The following is a 21229-nucleotide window of genomic DNA, read 5'->3' as shown; positions in this document are numbered from 1 at the left end:
AATTCAGAGGGTGAATGGGCAAGACAAAAGATTGAAGTGCCTTTGAACGGGGTTTGGTAGTAGGTACCGTTTGTGTCAAACTGCAATGTTACTGGATTTTTCACGCTCAACACTATCAAGAACGGTCCACCACCCAAAGGACATCCAGGCAACTTGGCACAACAATGGGAATCATAGTCAACATGGGTCAGCATCCCTGTGGAACGCATTTGACACGAATTGAGGCTGTTCTGAGGGAAAAAGGGTGAAGGTGTTCCTAATGTTTATTATAAAACTGGTTGTTTGGATCCTGGATGCTGATTAGATGAGCAACGTTCCAAGCCGTGCCATATTGGCCAAAGACACACCTATGGTTGCTAACAGTTCAATCTGAAAATGATCACTGCGCCTCCATCAGAATATCATGTTCATGTTGCTGTCCGAATCATCTCTTGTATTTATCTCAACTCACACATTTGTCATGACTGTCCTGATCAGGTCAGGTTACAGGAGACCACAGCCCTTCAGATTATCTCTCAACCTCAACAGAGGAGAGATCTAGGGGTCTGAAGATGTGGTCTCCTGTAACCTGACCTGATCAGGTTTTATGACCCCTCACGCCCCTGGTAAATCTTAGGCCACAGACAAATTCATTTTGTCCTGTTACTATGGAGAACCAGCCTCAGAACATTAAACATGAAATAAAGGGACTTTGGAACAATAGTTTCCGTCAGCCACAATGGTGGTCATGACGATAGATGGAATATGAAAATGTATGTTGTTTTGTTATTAAAGGTTAATAGATTAATACATTATAACGCCAACAGAATTTACCTAGAATATGTTTGATGTTTATACATTGTACGTTGTGTGGAAAATGTCCAAATCAAAGAGAATGTTTTGGTAAAGATGAAATGTGAAGTTCTAGACCTTGCCTCTTAACTAGGTACGCCCAGAGAAGGGCCCTAAAGGTGGTTATGCCCACTTCTGACACGAGGGTATAAAACATGTGAGTAAAGAGTTTACAGATTAGACGACGTGACTCAAGCTGCAGCCGAGGTCTAAAAAGTCAACGAACCCAGAACACAACACAAGTTTGAAGACAAAAATATTTTTCTACCCAAGCTACGGATGAGTAGCTGTGTCCTAAGCGGGTGTCAAACCACCTAGCCTCCACCTCCCATCGAATCGTGGTATCTACACTGTTACATTCCTAAGCTGTGAGCTCTTAGCTACAGAGATGTCTGTCCTCAGAAAAGCCCTTCCAGAACAAGGGCGAGGGAACAGACTCCTAAGCCAAAAGGACACTGACATCGTGAGGACGACCAGAGAGGTGCGCCTGAGAAGTGCGTCATTGAGCAGCCTGGACGGTCTACACGGAGAATCCACAGAGACCTTTCCCACGTAATTACATCCTTATATTCTCACCCATAAGAGCAGCAGTTTGGGGCAAGGCTAGGGTTAGAATAAGCATAGCTGACAAATTCACCCAAATGTATATTTCTCTTGTATACTTTATCTTTTTCTCTCTTTTAAATCTCAATTTTTGGGTAACACGTTCCATAGTGTGTTGGCCCGTTATACTAAGTTCTAAGCAATAGCCTAGAATGTGTTTTTGTGTATCTTTTATCATCATTTTAGCTTTCTAGTAAATAAATACTCAACTAAGATTGGTGTGGTACGAACTCATTGGTGAGACCCGGGTCCGTGCAGATTCTCGGATTATACTATACGACGTTCAGAACGAGATTGTAGAGGTAACTGATTAATTAGCGGCTGTTGTAAAATCGATAATCTGATATTCTTTCAGTTCATTTGGGAAATAGAAACTCAATAAAAACGTATTTTCCCATGGTGCCCCAGGTTAATGAGTTAATAATTGCTTGATTCAGTTAATCACGCAATTAGAAACTTTTAATCATTCGATGAGCAACAGTCGTCACATTAACTAATACAATGTCACGACACATGATTTCCCCTTTTTTCCAGCCTAGCATTTATTTTGGTACAGTGGGTATTAATAAAGCCTTGCTGTCTGCCTGTTGGACCTCGGAAACAATGTTTCCTTTTGAATTTCGATCTCTGTGGAAAAGACAATTTTTTTTTTAAACCCAAACTAAATCACAAATGACCGTCAATAACATGGAAATATCCAAGTAAATGCCAGTAAGCTAGTCAACTTTAGCCAGCTAGCTTGGGTACTTGACTGCCATTGAGGTCAGAACGCTCGGATCAACCCAGTGTGCGCTCTGAACGCTCAGAGAGCGAAACTCTACATTTACAAAATAGACAATCTGACCACGCTCTGAATTGACGAACAACCCAGAGTGCACTCTAATACACTGGAGGCAATTTAGGAACGCACCCCATATCTTCTGATGGAAAAATGAAATTGTATGAATTGATTTAGGAAAATATGTAAAATGTTGCTAACAGTTTTATAAAAGCAATAAGGCACACCAGGCAGTGCTGTATCATGAATACAGTCACAGGTAAATGGGACTGTACTTATGATACAGCATTGCCTGGCGTGCTTTATTGCTTAAGTATCCTCAATATCTCAATCCAACAGTGTTTTGTATTCTGTAACTCAATTTGATTGTGCTACAGTTCCAGGGCATCACCATTCAAACACCTGGTCTTGATATGTTGGCCATCTGCTGTAGGCAGTGGTTGCTGAGCCAATAATATTTTCACATGGCAGTTCCGTTGACTACAGCATATTCATGAGGCCTATATAGGCCTAACCCATACCAGAACACACAGCAGTTCGATTTCCAACTTTCACAGCACTGCCAAGCAGATAGGACCACAGCTACCCACTGAGCTAGGCCACAACTCCGGATGTCACCAAACTACAGTGGTGATGAAACCTCCATCCACTCCCCATTACACATTCATGTAAAAATGAAGATTAATGGAAAGAATAGAGGACAAGTCCACCAGCATCCTTCCATCTACTGATCACAAGATCAATAAAAAGAGAGTGAACTGAACACACAATCAATGGCGATATAGAGGGAATGAGTGAGGCCTGGCTGAGTTAGCCTCCACACTGCAGGACTGACCGCTTGCAATTAGAGAAGACGTTATTAATATACATGAGCTGGAATCTTAAATGGCCAGATATTGACTCCAAGGCTGGCAGATAACATAGTAGCTGTAAAATATTTTCTCTGAAAATGAGGGCACTGTTTTGATATTGAACTTTAAAGCAGCCCAAGCACACAGTGTAGCTTGGAGTCAATGCAGGGTGTTCAGCAGTCACTTCTCTATAGGTATTAACTAAATAACAGTATCTCTCAGAGGCTGTGGGCTGAATGTCTAACAGTTCTCATTCCCTTACTGGTGAATAATAAATGGGAGTAAAACAAAATAAACATTGCCAGAAAATTTCAGTTTCACTTTCTGAACAGAGGAGCCTTTTTCTAAACTGTGATAATTCATAAAAGTCCCTCTTTACCGTATCAGTTAGTCTCTGTGGATGGTTTGTCCTTTTGAGTTTCAGTGTTCCTCAAGGTTCCGTTTTAGGATCACTATTGTTTTCACTATATATTCTACTTCTCGGTGATGTCATTCGGACACACAATGTCAACTTTCACTGCTATGTGGACAACACACAGCTGTACATTTAGATTAAATATGATGAAGCCCAAAAATTGCCTACCTTGGAAGCCTGTGTTTCAGACATAAGGAAGTGGATGGCGACAAAACAGAGATGTTAGTTCTAGGTCCCACGAAACAATTTTGACAATCTTTATGGTTGTACAGTTGTCTCAAATAAAACTGTGAAGGACCTCAGGGTTGCTCTGGACCCTGCTCTCTATTTTGACGAACATATCAAGAATATTTCAAGGACAGATTTTTGTCAAAAAATGCAGAAAAGCTAATCAATGCTTTTGTCACTATTAAATTAGTCTACTGCAATGCTCTACTCTCCGGCTACCTGGATAAAGCACTAAATAAATTTCAGTTGGTGCTAAACACAGCTGCTAGAATTTTGACTAGAACCAAAAAATGTGATCATATTACCCCAGTGCTAGCCTCTCTCTACACTGGCTTCCTGTTAAGGCTAGGGCTGATTTCAAGGTTTAACTGCTAACCTAAAAAATAATTACATGGGCTTCTTCCTACCTATCTATTCGATTTGTTCCTGCCGTACATACCTACACGTACGCTACGGTCACAAGACACAATTCTCCTTATTGTCCCTAGAATTTCTAAGCAAACCGCTGGAGGCTTTCTCCTATAGAGCTCAATTTGGATGGAATGGTGTGCCTACCCATGTGAGAGACACAGACTTGGTGTCAACCTTTAAGTCTTTAAATTGGCCTTAATTGCCATGTACTCTTATATTCTCCACCCGGCACAGCCAGAAGAGGACTGGCCACCCCTCATAGCCTGGTTCCTCTCTAGGTTTCTCCCTAGGTTCCTGCCTTTCCCAGAGAGTTTTTCCTAGCCACCATGCTTCTACATCTGCATTGCTTGCTGTTTGTGGTTTTAGGCTGGCTTTCTGTATAGCACTTTGACATCTGCTGAGCTCCTTAGGCCCATTGTCATGCCATACATCCACCGCTATCACCCCATGTTTCATCATGACAATGCATGGTCCCATGTCGCAAGGATCTGTACACATTTCCTCGAAGCTGAAAATGTCCCAGTTCTTCCATGGCCTGCATACTCACCAGACATGTCACCCATTGAGCATGTTTCAGTTCCTACGACAGCGTGTTTCAGTTCCTGACAATATCCAGCAACTTCTCACAGTCATTAAAGAGAAGTGGGACCACATTCCACAGGCCACAATCAACAGCCTGATCAACTCTATGCGAAGGAGATGTGTTGCGCTGCATAAGGCAAATGGTGGCCACACCAGATACTGACTGGTTTTCTGATCCACGCCTTACCTTTTTTCTTTTAAGGTATCTGTTCTCTCAATTCTCTCATGATTGTAGACCAAGGTAAACCCGATTGACGCCTACAAGAGGAAGTTGACCTCCACAGCATATCTGTCATGTGAAATCCATATTTTAGGGCCTGTTAGTTTTTTACTCTGTTTGTCAGAGAACTAGTTAAAGCTCAAACCAAGTTGATTCACCAAATGGGTCAAACAGCTGAAAAGACAGACATGTTTCCACCAGCGCAAGTATTTATACCCTCCTTTAGGCGAAGTCTCCTCCTTGCACCTCTAAATGCTACATCTTTGTTGCTAGACAGGACGTTAAGTGATGTGTAATAAAACTGTTCCTTCTCCGTTCATCTAACCTGACCTGACCCCGGCCCACCTTCGCTGTTGCACCTTCTTCCTCAAAGTCTGTGTGGGTGGACCATTTCAGTTTGTCAGTGGTGTACGCCAAGGAACTTAAAACTTCCCACCTTCTCCACTGCTGTCCTGTCAATGTGTAATGAATAGCATTCTTACATACAGTGGCTTGCGAATGTATTCACCCCCTTGGCATTTTTCCTATTTTGTTGCCTTACATCCTGGAATTAAAATATATATTTTTTTGTGGGTTTTTATTGTGAAACAAGAAACAAGACAAAAAAAACAGAACTTGAGTGTGCCTGGGGGTAGGTTTATGACAGTCATAAATACCTCTTTCCCCCTTTTTCCTCTCTACCCTACTGATGTTACATTTGCAAACCTCTGGTTAACAGAGATTCTGGGAACATCAGAAGGTGGTGGGAAATGAACTATATTCTGGTAATCCGACCAATTGAACATATGCGGTGGTACTTAATGAATATGATGTCAGTTCGGTTGTCATCTGAGACATTCTCATCAATGATAAGATGACAAACTCTACAGTGGAAAGTTTACGCATCAGAGTTATCGGATTCCCATTGAATTGTTATTCAATTTAAATGTTTGAATATGAAATTATTAGTGATGGGATGAAATGTAATTTTAGCTTCTACAATGTGAGATTTGATTTGGGTTTTCATAAGGTAGGGCTCTGCTCAATCAGTGGCCCGCTCCTGTGAAGGGACATGGGCTATAAAACCTTTCAAACACGCCCTCCTCTCCCTTCCTATATAAAGCCTTGATGACAATGTAACCTCCTGTTCCGAGGACGGTCCGCTGTCAGAATGGTTCAGATAATAACTACAGAACGAAGCCAACATCAGCGTGAGCTTTGGTTGCGAATGGTATGAACTTTGAACTCTTATTCACTACAGAAGTGATACCTCCTAGCCTTTGAGTTAGCAACAGCCGCTGCAAACGAGGGTTAGGACGGAACAGACAGAGTATCCCGTCTACCACACAACGATGTTACTACAACATATTCAATTTACCAGCAGAGACATTCTTCAAAGGACTCTGTTGGGCAACACGGACTTCCATCTACCACCAACCTACCGAAGAGTAAATATTTATTGCATTTTCCTTTTCCAAATGGGCGGTAATTTAGAATGCATAAGATACTGTATTTACGATAGCACAGCTTCGCCCTTTGTTCCTCAGTCTTCCCGCTCTTTCACTCAAACCCAGCCCCTTTTCTTTTATGTAACCAGCTTTCATATCTGTTCCGCCCGCTAGGGACCTTTTTCCTATGACGTAATTTGTAATCAAGTCATGATTTAAATATGTGTATGTGTAATTCTGTGTGATTAGTTAGGTATTTAGTAAATAAATAATTAAACCCAATTTTGTATTGCTGATTCAACTTGTTAGCCAGGGTTTGTGCAGATAACCAAGAATTTACAACTTTCAGATGAGACTGAATTAAGATGACAATTAATATTGACTGCTATTGATGTAAAATATTACTAGGTCTTTAAGAGTTTATTCGAAAGATAACAGCTCTATAAATATTATTTTGTGGTGCCCGACTCTCTAGTTAATTACATTTATATGATTAGCTCAATCAGGTAATATTAATTACGGAGAAATTATTTTATAGAATAGCATGTCATATCACTTAATCCAGGATATCCAAAGACACGACAATACTTTGTAGAGCAACCTTTTGCAGCAATTACAGCAGCAAGACTCTTGGGGTATGTCTCTATCAGCTTGGCACATCAAGCCACTTGGATTTTTGCCCATTCTTCAAGGCTAAACTGCTCCAGCTCCTTCAAGTTGGATGGGTTCCGCTGGTCTACAGAAATCTTTAAGACATACCACAGATTCTCAATCGGATTGGGGTCTGGGCTTCGACTAGGCCATTCCAAGTGATTTATATTTTTCCCCACTCAAGTGTTTCTTTAGCAGTATGCTTAGGGTCTCAGTCTCAAATCTCTGGGAGACTGAAACAGATTTCCCCCAATTTCCCTGTTCAGCGCCATCCACCATTCCTTCAATTCTGACCAGTTTCCCAGTCCCGCTGATGAAAAACATCCCCACAGCATGATGCTGCCACCACCATGCTTCACTGTGAGGATGGAGTTATCGGGATGATGAGAGGTGTTGGGTTTGTGCCTGACATAGCGTTTTCATTGATGGCCAAAAAGCTACATTTTAGTCTCATCTGAGTCTCCCACATGCCTTTTGGCATACACCAAATGTGTTTGCTTATTTTTTTCTTTAAGGAAGGGCTTTTTTATCTGGTCACTCTTCTGTAAAGCCCAGCTCTGTGGAGTGTATGGCTTAAAGTGGTCCTATGGAGTATCTGTCCAATCTCCGCTGTGGAGCTTTGCAGCTCCTTCAGGGTTATCTTTGGTCTCTTTGTTGCCTCTCTGATTAACGCCCTTCTTGCCTGGTCTGTGAGTTTTGGTGGGCGGCCCTCTCTTGGCAGGTTTGTTGTGGTGCCATATTCTTTAAAACATTTTATAATGGATTTAATGGTGCTCTGTGGGATGTTCAAAGTTTCTGATATTTTTTTTATAACCCAACCCTGATCTGTACTTCTCCAGAACTTTGTCTCTGACCTTTTTGGAGAGCTCCTTGGTCTTGATGGTGCCGCTTGCTTGGTGGTGCCCCTTGCTTTAGTGGTGTTGCAGACTTTGAGGCCTTTCAGAATACATATGCACGCACCACTTTACCTTTAAAAAAAATAAATCATTTCACTTCACCAATTTGGACTATTTTGTGTATGGGGAAAAAGAAAACTCCAAGGGGGAAGAATAATTTTGCAAGGCACTGTAGGCATTCCTCTTGTGCAGATGGGATAGGGCAGTGTGATGGCGATTGCATCGTCTGTGGACCTATTGGGGCAGTTAGCAAATTGAAGTGGGTATAGGGTGACAGGTAAGGATATGATCCTTGACTAGTTTCACGGATCCCTCTTGAACTTTCATTACGCACACCTGTTCCCTATTCCCACTGATTAGTACCTGTATAAGTATGCCTTTTGGTTTCCATCGGGCTGTCCATTATTGTTACAATGTCCGTTGCTGCGTTTGAGTACCTGTGCTGTGTATTTTGGCTTTCGTGCCATTGTGGATTGCGCAGATGATTACGGGTCTCGTCCCGTGTGTTAATGTGCGCGTGTGTTATTTATTCAAGGTACCCCTCGCTCTTTTGTTTTGGATTCCTACCCTGTGTGTTATGTGTTTGTTTGGTCTTCGTCCCCGTGCCTTTTACATTGCCTTAATTTGGGCTTAATAAAAACCTTAGGCGCAGGAATGCGTAATGTCTTGCAAATTTCTTCATACCAACATGACAAACAGTTATTTTGTTCAGTTACCTTTGCATTCTTGTGTACAGGAACAATAGTGGCCATCTTGAAACATGTGGAGCTTGAATTTGTCCATAAACACACCAGCCAGCTGGTCTGCGCATGCCTGAGGACGCGGCTACGAATGCCGTCTGGGCCGGCAGCCTTGCTAGGATTAACACGTTTAAATGTCTTACTCACATCGGCCATGGAGGAGGAGAGCTCACAGTCCTTAGTAGCTGGCCTCGTTGGTGGCACTGTGTTATCCTCAAAGCGGGCAAAGAACGTGTTTAGCTTGTCTGGCAGCAAGAAGTTGGTGGTTGTCCTTTTGTAGTCTGTGATTGTCTGGAGACCCTGTAGACCCTGCCACATATGTCTCATGTCTGAGCTGAATTGCGACTCCACTTTGTCTCGGTATTGATGTTTTGCCTGTTTGATTTCTTTACGGAGGGAATAGGAGGAATACACTGTTTGTATTCTGCCATATTCCCCATCACCTTGCCATGGTTAAATGCGGTGCTTCGTGCTTTCAGTTTTGCGTGAATGCTGCCATCTATCCACGGTTGCTCGTTAGGGTAGGTTTTAATAGTCACAATGGGTACAACACATCCTATACACTTCTTGATAAACTCAGTGAACGTCTCTGTGTACACGTCCATATTATTCCCAGAAGCTACCCGGAACATATTCCAGTCAGCGTGATCAAAACAATCTTGAAGTGTGGATTCTGATTGGTCAGACCAGCGTTGAATAGTCCTTAGCAAGGGCGCTTCCTGTTTTAGTTTCTGCCTATAGGAAGGGAGGAGCAAAATGGAGTCTTGGTCAGATTTGCCAAAAGGAGGGCAGGGGAGGGCCTTGTATGCATCCCGGAAATTAAAATAAGAATGGTCCAGTGTTTTTCCAGCACGAGTGCTACAGTCAATATGCTGAAAGAATTTAGGTAGCCTTTTCCTCAATTTGCTTTGTTAAAATCCCCAGCTACAATAAATGCAGCCTCAAGGTAAATGGTTTCCAGTTTGCATAAAGTCCAGTGAAGTTCCTTGAGGGATGTCGTGGTATCGGCTTGAGGGGGGATATACACGGCTGTGACAATAACCGAGATAATTCATTCGGCATATGATTGCCAGGAATTCTAAGTCAGCTGAACAAAAAGACTTGAGTTCTTGCATGTTCTTACAATTACACCATGAGTCATTAACCATGAAGCATACACTCCCCGCCCTTCTTCTTCCCAGAGAGATATTTATTCCTGTCAGCACGATGCACTGAGAATGTAGGTGGCTGTACAGACTGACAATATATCCCGAGAGAGCCATGTTTCCGTGAAACAGAGTATTTTACAATCCCCGATGTCTCTCTGGAAAGCAGCCCTTGCCCCGATCTCGTCAACTTTGTTATCTAGGTACTGGACATTAGCGAGTAATATACTCAGAAGCGGTGGGTGGTATGTGCGCATCCTAAGTCTGACTAGAAGACCTCTCCGACTCCCTCTTCTCCGGCGATGTTGTTTTGGGTCGGCCTCTTGAATCTGTTCAAATGCTCTAGGTGGTGCAGACAAAGGATCCACTTCGGGAAAGTCGTATTCATGGTTGCAGTGTTGGTAAGTTGACGCCGCTCTGATATCCTATAATTCTTCCCGGCTGTGTGTAATAACACATAAGATTGGGTTGAGGTCAGCTAATCACTCTCCTTCTTGGTCAAATAGCCCATACACAGCTTGGAGGTGTTTTGGGTCATTGTCCTGTTGAAAAACAAATGATAGTCCCACTAAGTGCAAACCAAATGGGATAGCGTATCACTGCAGAATGCTGTGGTAGCCATGCTGGTTAAGTGTAACTTGAATTCTAAATAAATCACTGACAGTGTCACCGGCAAAGCACCCCCACAGCATCACACCTCCTCTTCCATGCTTCATGGTGGGAACCACACATGCAGAGAACATCCGTTCACCTACTCTACGTCTCACAAAGACACGGTGGTTCGAACCAAAAATATCAAATTTGGTGTCATCAGACCAAAAGACAGATTTCCACTGGTCTAATGTTCATTGCTTGTGTTTCTCGGCCCAAGCATGTGTCTTCTTATTATTGGTGTCCTTTAGGAGTGGTTTCTTTGCATCAATTCGACCATGAAGGCCTGAACAGTTGATGTTGAGATGTGTCTGTTACTTGAACTCTGAAGCACTTATTTTGGCTGCAATCTGAGGTGCAGTTAAATGTTGATTTCTGAGGCTGGTAACTCTAATGAACTTATCCTATGCAGTAGATGTTAACTCTGGATCTTCCTTTCCTGTGGTGGTCCTTATGAGAGCCAGTTTCATCATAGCGCTTGATGGTTTTTGCGACTGCGTTTAAAGAAACTTTCAAAGTCCTTTTCCACATTCCACATCACATTTCCACATTGACTGAACTTCATGTCTTAAATTAATTATCAATTGTCGTTTCTCTTTGCTTATTTGAGCTGTTCTTGCCATAATATGGACAAATAGGGCTATTTTCTGTATAACACCCCTACCTTGTCACAACACAAATGATTGGCTCACATGCATTAAAAAGGAAGAAATTCCACAAATGAACTTTTAACAAGTCACACCTGTTAATTTAAATGCATTTCAGGTGACTACCTCAAAGCTGGTTGAGAGAATGCCAAGAGTGTGCAAAACTGTCAAGGCAAAGGGTGGCTACTTTGAAGAATCTCAAATATAAAATACACTGCTCAAAAAAATTAAGGGAACACTAAAATAGCACATCCTAGATCTGAATGAATGAAATATTCTTATTAAATACGTTTTTCTTTACATAGTTGAATGTGCTGACAACAAAATCACATGAAAAATTATCAATAGAAATCAAATTTATCAACCCATGGAGGTCTGGATTTGGAGTCACACTCAAAATTAAAGTGGAAAACCACACTACAGGCTGATCCAACTTTGATGTAATGTCCTTAAAACAAGTCAAAATGAGGCTCAGTAGTGTGTGTGGCCTCCACGTGCCTGTATGACCTCCCTACATCGCCTGGGCATGCTCCTGATGAGGTGGCGGATGGTCTCCTGAGGGATCTCCTCCCAGACCTGGACTAAAGCATCCGCCAACTCCTGGACAGTCTGTGGTGCAATGTGTCGTTGGTGGATGGAGCGAGACATGATGTCCCAGATGTGCTCAATTGGATTCAGGTCTGGGGAACGTGAGGGCCAGGCCATAGCATCAATGCCTTCCTCTTGCAGGAACTGCTGACACACTCCAGCCACATGAGGTCTAGCATTGTCTTGCATTAGGAGGAACCCAGGGCCAACCACACCAGCATATGGTCTCACAAGGGGTCTGAGGATCTCATCTCGGTACCTAATGGCAGTCAGGCTACCTCTGGCGAGCACATGGAGGGCTGGGCGGCCCCCAAAGAAATGCCACCCCACACCATGACTGACCCACCGCTAAACCGGTCATGCTGGAGGATGTTTCAGGCAGCAGAACGTTCTCCACGGCGTCTCCAGACTGTCACGTCTGTCACATGTGCACAGTGTGAACCTGCTTTCATCTGTGAAGAGCACAGGGCGCCAGTGGCGAATTTGCCAATCTTGGTGTTCTCTGGCAAATGAAAAACGTCCTGCACGGTGTTTGGCTGTATGCACAACCCCCACCTGTGGACGTCGGGCCCTCATACCACCCCCATGGAGTCTGTTTCTGACCATTTGAGCAGACGCATGCACATTTGTGGCCTGCTGGAGGTCATTTTGCAGGGCTCTGGCAGTGCTCCTCCTGCTCCTCCTTGCACAAAGGCAGAGGTAGTGGTCCTGCTGCTGGGTTGTTGCCCTCCTACGGCCTCCTCCACGTCTCCTGATGTACTGGCCTGTCTCCTGGTAGCTCCTCCATGCTCTGGACACTACGCTGACAGACACAGCAAACCTTCTTGCCACATCTCGCATTGATGTGCCATCCTGGATGACCTGAGCCACTTGTGTGGGTTGTAGACTCCGTCTCATGCTACCACTAGAGTGAAAGCACCAGCAGCATTCAAAAGTGACCAAAACATCAGCCAGGAAGCATAGGAACTGAGAAGTGGTCTGTGGTCCCCACCTGCAGAACCACTACTTTATTGGGGGTGTCCTGCTAAATGCCTATAATTTCCACCTGTTGTCTATTCCATTTGCACAACATCATGTGAAATTTATTGTCAATCAGTGTTGCTTCCTAAGTGGACAGTTTGATTTCACAGAAGTGTGATTGACTTGGAGTTACATTGTGTTGTTTAAGTGTTCCCTTTATTTTTTTGAGCAGTGTATATTTTTTATTTGTTTAACACTTTTTTTTTGGTTACTACATGATTCCATATGTGTTATTTCATAGTTTTGATGTCTTCACTATTATTCTACAATGTAGAAAATAGTAAAATACAGAAAAACCCTTGAGTTTGCGTGTCCAAACTGTACCTTCCTCATGCATGTAAATATTAACTTCTAGTATAGCAAGTATTTCAAACTAGAACCCAACAGGCCTCATTATGTATTTAAAATGTATTTAAACTTTTACTCAACTAGGCAAGTCACCCTCCCCTAACCCGGATGGCGCTGGGCCAAATGTGCTCCGCCCTATGGGACTCCTGATGATAGCCAGCTGTGATACAGCCTGGGATCGCACCAGGATCTGTAGTGACATCTCGAGCACTGAGATGCAGTGCCTTAGACTGCTGCGCCACTCGGGAGTCAATTTACTGATTTCCTTATATGAACTGTAACAGTAACTCGTGAAAATCTGAAATTGTCGCATGTTGAGTTTTATATTTTTGTTCAGTGTAAAAATAATTGGGATGTGCATTAGGATGTGCTGTTTGTTCTGTTTGGGAAGTCACCCCCTCTCTCCTCTAGGTGTGTCCCATCTGTGCTGACACTGTTTGGGGCAATGCTAGTTACTGCAGCCGAAACCTCATTGGTCACCTGGCTATCAGGCATTATTTCAGCTCTGACACCTACACGGTGAGTGTCTCATAATCTCTCTGAAGTTATGCCAAGGAGTTCCATAGAAAAAAAAATGGATGGTAAAATGGATGGTAGCCTAGAACACAATAGCCAATTTCCCTTCTAATTGCTGTGTCGTGTATTTTGTACATACCATAAACAAAGATGGTTCATGTTTGTTGATGTCCTACTTTTTACGGAATCCTCCTGTATGTTCCCAGAATGTAGGGGAGGACGATTACACCCAACTCTGCCTTGCCATTCAGCAGTCACTGCGACAAGGCACCGGCATCACAGAGTGACAACAAGGCCCTAAGAGAGCTACACATTATGTTCCAACACAATACATACCTCTTCAACCATTCCTTGCCACATCAATGATGTCTATGATGTTACTTATTGTGTGTGTATCCTGTTTCTTTTCTCTCCTTCTCCCCTCACAGGTGGCAATCATCATCATTCCCCAATCAGAAGACACACCTCCTCCTGTTTCCATTACCCAATCACATCCCCTTTCCCTTGGTTTAAAAGCCCATTCAGTTGTTTCCTCTGTGTCTCGCTCTCTGTGTCTCGCTCTCTGTGTCTCGCTCTCTGTCTCGCTCTCTGTCTCGCTCTTTGGATTGAGCTCTCTTTTGTTTTTGCAACTACATGTCACTTTGTCCCCACCTGTGAGTTTTGTTATGGTGTTTGACTGTTTGTTTGATGGTGGGAAAAGGGGGAACCAAGACAAGTTGCCTATGGGCCTACATTACCCGTAGGAAAGGGATTCGTAACAGTGTCGTATGTTCCTGGAAAGCAATTGCATATCCCGTCTGTGAGTTATTTCTCTGTATTCGATTTTCATTCCACTTTCACACAATGTGTCCATTACAGTAGGTCTAGTTCTTGGTGGGTTCTTCAAGTTAAAGTGTACAATAGAGTATGTGATTATTTACAGTTAGTCAGGCAGATCTATGTAAAGGTTCTACTCATAAAATCATGTTCACAGACCAGTTTTGCTGTGGGGCATCCAATGCTCATAGAACATGGATCTGTACCGAGTGGACAAACCATTAGGGACACTTCTTTCCATGACCTAGACTGACCAGGTGAGTACAGGTGAAAGCTATCATCCCTTATTTCACCTGTTATATCCACTTCAATCCGTGTAGATGATTTGATTAGGATCTCTTGTAGTTATAATTTGGACTAATCTTCCAAGATTCCCTAAACATTAAAATACAATTTATAATATCATCACATTTTCACATATAAAACACTGTTACAAACAACAGACAAAATACACTGACATATTGACCAGATAAATACTCTACTAGAATGATTCCTTCATCTACCATAGTATTACACAACCTTACGGTTTATTGTAATTAAATGGTTCTAAAGTATTAAGAGGAGGAAGGGGAGTGCTACTAAGGTACACAATAGTACATTTTGGTAGACAGAAGGTGCTATTTGATAAAAGGGGTGAATAAGTCATCAAAAAGAAAGGACCAAGGCACTCTTCATATAATTAATTAAAATGCCTTTATTTGTATGGCATGTTCAATAGAAACAAAGTTTTACAAATCTGACGTGTTTCGGCTGCATGGCCTTCGTCAGGGAGTACAACGAAATAATACAAGGCAGGTAGCCTTGTGGTCAATGTTGGGCAAGTAACAAAAGGTTGCTAGATCAAATCCCAGAGCTGATAAGGTACAAATCTGTCGTTCTGCCCCTGAACGTTCTGCCCCACTGTTCCTAGGCTGTCATTGTAAATAAGAATTTGTTTTTAACTGACTTGCCTAGTTAAATGAAGGTTAAATAAATAAAATATGTGTCTACTCACAATAACCTCCAATATCTTACTGAGTGAAGGGAGTAGACTAATTGGTTGACTATTGGCACGAGTAATGGGTTCTTTGCTATTGGGATTGGACACAGTTTAGCATGCTTCCATACATTTGGAAATGTCCCCCTTTCCAGTGACTAATTAAATATGTATTTCAGTGGAGCTGCAATCTGGGGAGCAGCATAGCGAAGTAAAAAATTGAAGGGGTGGAGGAAAGTTAAAGATGGATTTTTAAGCCTTGCGAACTTTTGAGACATGGCTTGTGTATGTGTGCAATTGCGGGTGAACGGGCAAGAAAATATAATTAAGTGCCTTTGAACGGGGTATGGTAGTAGGTGCCAGGCACACCGGTTTGAGTGTGTCAGGAAACTGCAACGCTGTTTTTTCCACACTCAACAGTTTCCTGTGTGTATCAAGAATGGTCCAACACCCAAAGGACATCCAGCCAACTTGAAACAACTGTGGGAAGCATTGGAATCAACATGGGCCAGCATCCCTGTGGAATGTTTTCAACATCTTGTAGAGCCTGACAAATTGAGGCTGTTCTGAGGGCAAAAGAGGGAGCAACATAACATTAGGAAGGCGTTCCTAATATGTTGTATACTCGGTGTATATTATAGAGGCTATTGCAGCACCTATCAACCAAACAGACTTTCTCTCCCTTGAGGTTCCCAATAACTGCCAGTGTGATATGCTTGTTAGCAACTGTCCTGCCATACATGTTGCTTTATTTATGTATGTCTGGTATGTGTTAGACAAATCATATAGCTAAACTGGCAAACTATTACTAATGCTGTCAATCTGGTGGTATAAAGTAGTGTCACCGTCCAGTATAAGTATTGATAATTGCAATGTAGGTTGTGACTGTTCATAACGATCTGACACTTTTTAATGATAAGACATGATTAAACACAACTAAATGTTTCCCTGTTTGAGCTTTGTGAACAATAATGCAGCAGTGTGATTTCAAATGTGATTGTTCAAGTGTATTTTGCATTAAACACTTACTTCCCTCAAACGGTTTTCTTAAATAGTATCAAGTGTCTTCACCTATATCATCTGCATATACAGTAAGGTAAAAAATGATTGTCCCCCTTAATAAAGATGAGCAAGAAAGACTGTATAAAATAAATAATACAAATATTGAGCTATGTTGTGTGCTGGAACAAATGTGGAAATTATATTTCGTACTAATAAACTCAGCAAAAAAATAAATGTCCCTTTTTCAGGACCCTGTCTTTCAAAGATAATTCGTAAAAATCCAAATAACTTCACTGATCAAGTGTAAAGGTTTCAAACACTGTTTCCCATGCTTGTTCAATTAACCATAAACAATTAATGAACATGCACCTGTGGAACGGTCATTAAGACACTAACAGCTTACAGACGTTAGGCAATTAAGGTCACAGTTACAAAAACTTAGGACACTAAAGGGGCCTTTCTACTGACTCTGGAAAAACACCAAAAGAAAGATGCCCAGGGTCCCTGCTCATCTGCGTGAATGTGCCTTAGGCATGCTGCAAGGAGGCATGAGTACTGCAGATGTGACCAGGGCAATAAATTGCAATGTCCGTACTGTGAGACACCTAAGACAGCGCTACAGGATGGACAGCTGATCGTCCTCACAAAGGCAGACCACGTGTAACAACACCTGCACAGAATCGGTACATCCGAACATCACACCTGCGGGACAGGTACAGGATGGCAACAACAACTGCCCGAGTTACACCAGGAACACACAATTCCTCCATCAGTGCTCAGACTGTCCGCAATAGGCTGAGAGAGGCTGGACTGAGGGCTTGTAGGCCTGTTGTAAGGCAGGTCCTCACCAGACATCTCCGGCAGCAACGTCGCCTGTGGGCACAAACCCATTGACGCTGGACCAGACAGGCCTGGCAAAAAGTGCTCTTCACTGATGAGTCGCGGTTTTGTCTCACCAGGAGTGATGGTCGGATTCATCTTTATAGTCGAAGGAATGAGCATTACACCGAGGCCTGTACTCTGGAGCGGGATCGATTTGGAGGTGGAGGGTCCGTCATGGTCTGGGGCGGTGTGTCACAGCATCATCGGACTGAGCTTGTTGTCATTGAAGGCAATCTCAATGCTGTGTGTAACAGGGAAGCCATCCTTCTCCCTCATGTGGTACCCTCCCTGCTGGCTCATCCTGACATGACCCTCCAGCATGACAATGCCACCAGCCATACTGCTCGTTCTGTGTGTGATTTCCTGCAAGACAGGAATGTCAGTGTTCTGCCATGGCCAGCGAAGAGCCCGGATTTCAAACCCATTGAGTACGTCTGGGACCTGTTGGATCGGAGGGTGAGGGCTAGGGCCATTACCCCCAGAAATGCCACACCAGATACTGACTGTTACTTTGATTTTGACCCCCCCCCTTTGTTCAGCGACACATTATTTCATTTATTTTAGTCACATGTCTGTGGAGACATAAAATGTATGTCTCAGTTGTTGAATCTTGTTATGTTCATACAAATATTTACACGTGAAGTTTGCTGAAAATAAATGCAGTTGACAGTGAGAGGACGTTTTTTTTTTTTTTTTTTTTTTAAAGATAGGGCTCAATTATTTTCAATAGCTTTCAATACCTCACCTTACGAGGACAACGGCACTGAGCCTTTTCATCAAATATTTTATGAGAATAGAGGTTTTGGCATCGAAAAATGGGAACAAATGCAGAAAAGTACCTCATACCTACTGGATCTTTGATGTTATGGAGCTATTTTGCTTCCACTGGCCCTGGGGCCTTTAAGGTCAACGGCATCATGAACGTTACTCAGTACCAGGACATTTTAACCAAAAACCTGGTTGCCTCTGCCAGGAGTGGATCTCCCAGTGAGACAATAACCCAAAACATACAGTACCTGTCAAAAGTTTGGACACACCTACTCATTCAAGGGTCTTCTTTATTTTGACTATTTTCTACATTGTATAATAATAGTGAAGACATCAAAACTATGAAATAACACATATGGAATCATGTAGTAACCAAACAAGTGTTAAACAAATCAAAGATATATTTCATTTCTGAGATTCTTCCAAGTAGCCACCCTTTGCCTTGATGACAGCTTTGCACACTCTTGGCATTCTCTCAATCAGCGTTATGAGGTAGTCACCTGGAATGCAATTCAAATAGCAGGTGTGCCTTGTTAAAAGTTCATTTGTGGAATTGATTTCCTTCTTAATGCGTTTGAGCTAATCAGTTGTTGTGACAAGGTTTTTTTTTTTTTATGTAACAAGTTCTTAATTCCAAACCCGGACGACTCTGGCACAATTGTGTGCCACCCTATGGGTCTCCCAATACAGCCTGGAATCTCCACCCAGCACAGCCAGAAGAGGACTGCCCACCCATCAGAGCCTGGTTCCTCTCTAGGTTTCTTCCTGGGTTCCTGACTTTCTAGAGAGTTTTTCCAAGCCACTGTGCTTCTACATCTGCATTGCTTGCTGTTTGGGGTTTAAGGCTGGGTTTCTGTACCAGGGCCTGTAATTGCGCCTAGCACTAATATGCAGTGCCGTAGACTGCTACGCCACTCGGGAGCGACAGGTAGGGGTGGTATACAGAAGATAGTTCTATTTGGTAAAAGACCCAAGTCCATATTATGGCAAGAACAGCTCAAATAAGCAAAGAGAAACAACAGTCCATCATTACTTTAAGACATGAATGTCAGTCAATCCGGAAAATGTCAAAAACTTTGAAAGTTTCTTCAAGTGCAGTCGCAAAAACCATCAAGCGCTATGATGAAACTGGCTCTCATAAGGACAGCCACAGGAAAGGAAGATCCAGTGTTACCTCTGCTGCAGAGGATAAGTTCATTAGACTTACCAGCCTCAGAAATCAGCATTTAACTGCACCTCAGACTGCAGCCAAAATAAATTCTTCACAGAGTTCAAGTAACAGACACATCTCAACATCAACTGTTCAGAGGAGACTGCGTGAATCAGGCCTTCATGGTCGAATTGATGCAAAGAAACCACTACTAAATGGCATCAATAAGAAGAAGAAAACTTGCTTGGGCCGGGAAACACGAGCGATGGAAATTAGACTGATGGAAATCTGTCCTTTGGTCCGATTAATCCAAATTTGAGTTTTGTTGGTTCCAACCGCCTTGTCTTTGTGATCTCTGCATGTGTGGTTCCCACCATGAAGCATGGAGGAGGAAGGGTGATGGTGTGCAGGTGCCCTGCTGGTAAGGAACACTTAACCAGCATGGCTACCACAGCATTCTGCAGGGATACGCCATCCCATCTGGTTTGCCCTTAGTGGGACTATAATTAGTTTTTCAACATGGCAATGACCCAAACCACACCTCCAGGCTGTGTAAGGGCTATTTGACCAAGAAGGAGAGTGATGGAATGCTGCATCAGATGACCTGGCCTCCACAATCACTCGACCTCAACCCAATTGAAATGGGCAGAGTGAAGGAAAGAGTGAAGGAAAAGCAGCCAACAAGTGCTCAGCAGATGTGGAAACTCCTTCAAGACTGTTGGAAAAGCATTCCAGGTTAAGTGACTACCTCATGAAGCTGGTTGAGAGAATGCCAAGAGTGTGCAAAGCTGTAAATGTTTTATTTGACCTTTATTTAACCAGGTAGGCCATTTGAGAAGTTCTCATTTACAAGTGCGACCTGGCCAAGATAAAGCAAAGCAGTGCGACAAAAACAACAACACACAGTTCCACATGGGATAAACAAACGTACAGTCAATAAAACAATAGAAAATCTGTATACTGTGTGTGCAAGTGAAGTAAGGAGGTAAGGCAATAAATAGGCCATAGTGGTGAAATAATTACAATTTTGCTATTTACACTGGAGTAATAGATGTGCAGGTGAAGATGTGCAAGTAGAAATACTGGTGTGTAAAAGAGCAGAAAAAACTTAAACAAATATGGGGATGAGGTAGGTAGTTGGATGGGGTATTTACAGATGGGCTGTGAACAGCTGCAGCGAGCGGTAAGCTGCTCTGACAGCCGATGCTTGAAGTTAGTGAGGGAGATATAAGTCTCCAACTTCAGTGATTTTTGAAATTCGTTCCAGTCATTGGCAGCAGAGAACTGGAAGGAAAGGCGGCCAAGGAGGTGTTGGCTTTGGGGAAGACCAGTTAAATATGCCTGCTGGAGCGCATGCTACAGGTGGGTGTTGCTATGGTGACCAGTGAGCTGAGATAAGGCAGAGATTTACCTAGCAAAGACTTATAGATGACCTGGAGCCAGTGGGTTTGGCGACGAATATGTAGTGAGGACCAGCCAACGAGAGCATACAGGTCGCAATGGTGGGTAGTATATGGGGCTTTGGTGACAAAACGGATGGCATTGTGATAGACTGCATCCAATTTGCTGAGTAGAGTGTTGGAGGCTAATTTGTAAATGACATCGCCGAAGACAAGGATCGGCAGGATATTCAGTTGTACAAGGGTATGTTTGGCAGCATGAGTGAAGGATGCTTTGTTGCGAAATAGGAAGCCAATTCTAGATTTAAAAAAATAATAATTGGAGATGCTTAAATGAGTCTTGAAGGAGAGTTTACAGTCTAGCCAGACACCTAGGGTACTTGTAGTTGTCCACATATTCTAAGTCAGAACCGTCCAGAGTAGTGATGCTAGTTGGGCGGGCGGGTGAGGGCAGCGATTGGTTAAAGAGCATGCATTTAGTTTTATTAGCATTTAAGAGCAGTTTGAGGCCACGGAAGGAGTGTTGTATGGCATTGAAGCTTGTTTGGAGGTTTATTAACACAGTGTCCTAACAAGGGCCAGATGTATACAGAATGGTGTCGTCTGCATAGAGGTGGATCAAGGACTCACCCGCAAGAAGAGCGACATCATTGATATATACAGAGAAAAGAGTCGGCCCGAGAATTG

Source organism: Oncorhynchus nerka, linkage group LG9b (genome assembly GCF_034236695.1).
Source record: "Oncorhynchus nerka isolate Pitt River linkage group LG9b, Oner_Uvic_2.0, whole genome shotgun sequence".
In the NCBI taxonomy this organism is placed as follows: Eukaryota; Metazoa; Chordata; class Actinopteri; order Salmoniformes; family Salmonidae; genus Oncorhynchus; species Oncorhynchus nerka.
This window is presented reverse-complemented; position numbering follows the sequence as displayed.